A 3,326-nucleotide genomic window follows, 5' to 3' on the forward strand; every position below is an offset into this window, starting at 1 on the left:
TTCTGAGATGATTAGAGTTCGAAGAATATGTCGATTCACAAGAACCCGAGTATGAGCAAAGAAGATTGAGGACATCTCCAGACTTTTTAAAGGAAGAACGTGATTAGCAAAAGAGGCGATATGTTGTACGATCAGCAGCATAAGCAAAATTTGAAGTTTTGAGTGTAAATCTCGTAATACTGCAAATAAAGTCGAATTATAAACATGGAAGCGCAACACGAAAGATACAAGACCCAGTACATGGGAATTTATTTTAATGATCGATTTAAGAAGGCAATGCAGAGAACTTTCTAAAGTTAATAAATGACTCGAAATGGGATCTATTGATCGGACAAGCATTGAAGTTGTGAATAGATGAAATGTGGATGGCGACCAATGGTATCATTCTTTTCTATAATTCTATATATTCTTATAAATCTCGAGTAAAGTATGAACTTCTTTCATGATGAACTCTCTAAGGTGACAAGAAAATTGTTAAATCTTTTTCAAATCATTCCCCTTCAAAATATTGCTTTCTGATTGAGACAAGCAGTGTTATGGTGTGACGCTTTCTCGAAATGACAAAGAGTCTGGTGGGAACCCGCCTAATTATGTGTTGTATGCCATATAATATGAAAGACTGGCCATATTGAGTACAAATATGGTTGTATCACTCATATCCAAATCATCATTCATTCTTTCCTCTTTAAATATAATTTGTTGATTCATGGATCCTTCCGATTGTTTCCTTGTACTCTTATTCCTTACAAAAGGTTTCCAAACAGAATCACATACACAAATTTCCTTCTTGTGTAAGGTCTATTCTTTAAATATTTTAAAAAGGAAGTGAAATGAATCTGTGTAGAAAATGAGGTTATATGATGAGTGTGGATAATTGCAAGCCAATAAATGGTGGACAGATACATGCAGAGAAGAATCATTATGCCAATGATGTGGTTGCACGAGGACATCAAATCAGAGGCAGAAATCTATATGCATGATACGTTTTGAGTCTGAGGTTTTGGCGTGAATTGAAGTAGTTAGCAAACCGTATGAGGTAAATTAAATAGAGAAATAAGAAAGTAAAGCTGCGTATATCGGATAAGGAAAATGATTGATTAGATAACAGAAACGAATGAAGAATTTCTTAATAATAACCAGATAATCGATTGATATGTTGTGAAGATGAAGTATACCTTAATCATGTGGGAGATATTTGTCATGAAGATTCAAGATCGAAGAAATGCTAGTTACGAATAAACTTCGAGTGCGTTCATCAAGGAATGGTTAGACTTTCCCACTCGAGTAAGTAAGTTACGACAAATTTGATGTTTATAATTGGGTCAGCAAAGAAGGTTCATTATGAAAAGACATAAAGGGAAATGAAGGTATGGTGGTTTAACTGCAACAATTTTTAAGAAATGATGCCTTAAAACCAAAGGAATTCTTTCACAAGATTATAAGAGTATTGGTTAAGACCACGTGCTAGTTATTAGAAATTGAACAAGTTGACTAATAAGAATAAGTGTATGTTTTCAAGGATGGATAAATTATTAATTAGAGAGCTTGAATTGAAACACGAACTAGAAGAATTCTAGAATAATTTATATTGTACTCAGTAATGATATTCGGTTATAATCAGAAAATATGAGAAAAATGTATGGTATAATATGAATTGTTCACGATAATTTTAAGTTGAACTAAAAATATGGGTTATGCTGGCTAGTAGTATATGTGGTGGTGAAATGGTGAGTATGAAAGATGGCAGTTGGTTGGTACACTTGTAGATGGAATGTGGGTTGTTTGATGGATTGTTGGTGTCGGCTTGAGTCCGACTGGTAACCAATAATATAAAGGAGATGCTACCCAAATTTTTTGAAATATACCCTACTCTTAAAAATAGAAAGTATACTCCCGTGTGTTATTGACCTTCACGTTGATACTCCAAATAACTGTGATCTCGGCTTTTAAAAAAGGTTGTTATAGCCAATCCGACTATATATAATTGGTCTATAATTTCGTTTAGCTAGTCATCACTTGGTGCAATTGATCAATTAAGTGAGTTAATTGGTTAATTTTACCAATTAATGGTCAGTTAGATGGAAATCGATTCCAATTAGATTAAGTCAAATTTTGATGTGACATCCAAATCTGAAATCAAAGCAATGAGGAATTTGGAGAAGGTAAGGACACCAGTAGAATTCAGAAATTGTTGCAAGTGTGTGAAGCTTCACTTGAATGAATATGCCCTTTTTAATGGACAAGAGAAATAAAAAGTTATTTGAATGGACAAGTGAAAAAAATGTTTCTAAGAACTAAAGATTTAAGATAGAGTAAAGAGAAGGAAGGAAGGAAAGGAAGAAGGGAGGTGGAATAAAGAAGAGATTAATAACTGCACCAATACGGATTTTACTAGACAATCAAAGAAATTTTATCATCTGCAATAAAGTTTATTAAAAAATGTCTTGTTTCTAAATTGTTTTGATAATCATACAATAAATTATTTACCAAGTAATTCTGTTTTGGATAAAGTGTGAGATACAGATTTAATTCAGTTTCTAATTGATATTTATACTTAAGTTGTTGTTAAATATCGAAAGTGATATTAATATAGATGATTTATGTTTACTTCAGAATGGGATGTTGTCAGCATCAAAGTTCATATTGATATCTAATTTGATATGACATCAAAATGAGTATTAATGTCAAAAGTTCGATTTTGAAGAGCTATGAGAATGAAGAACAGAGATAGGAAAGGAAGTGGAATCAAAAAGGGTGATAAAGAAACTTTATAGATGCCAGGATATAGGTAAGATATGGGTAATATGAAAGATAGAAGTAAGGTGAAAAATTTAGGAAACATTTGCAAATTGAGATAGGGAATGCATCTCAAGAGTACGATCAAGTATCGAGGGCTAAAAGAAAATATCTAGTGACCAGACATAAGGAGAAAATGGGGGAAAACATGTAAATAAATTTTACACCTACCCAAGATTTAAGGCGGGACATCAAAGGCTAGATAGATACATTCCGTCGGGAAACGTCGTAGTGAAATCACCTTAGAATTAAAGGTGAGGAAAGCGTTAATTGCATCATTATTAATAGGTTATCCAAACCTAATCATTCTCTTTTATTAATAAACAGTTCGTCCAATAAGTGGGTTAGTTGTTGCTTGAAGAAATGGTAGTACGTCATCAGATCCAGAAATTTATTGTAAATGATCAATATTGTTTAATGTGAGATTTGACAGGAGTAATCAGAATACGATGAATTATGTCAAACTAAAATAGTATATATCACTCCTAGATGAACGGGTATTAAGTAAGGCAGAACTAAAAGATAAGAAT

This window comes from Apium graveolens, chromosome 9 (assembly GCF_009905375.1).
Source record: "Apium graveolens cultivar Ventura chromosome 9, ASM990537v1, whole genome shotgun sequence".
NCBI classification, from domain to species: Eukaryota; Viridiplantae; Streptophyta; class Magnoliopsida; order Apiales; family Apiaceae; genus Apium; species Apium graveolens.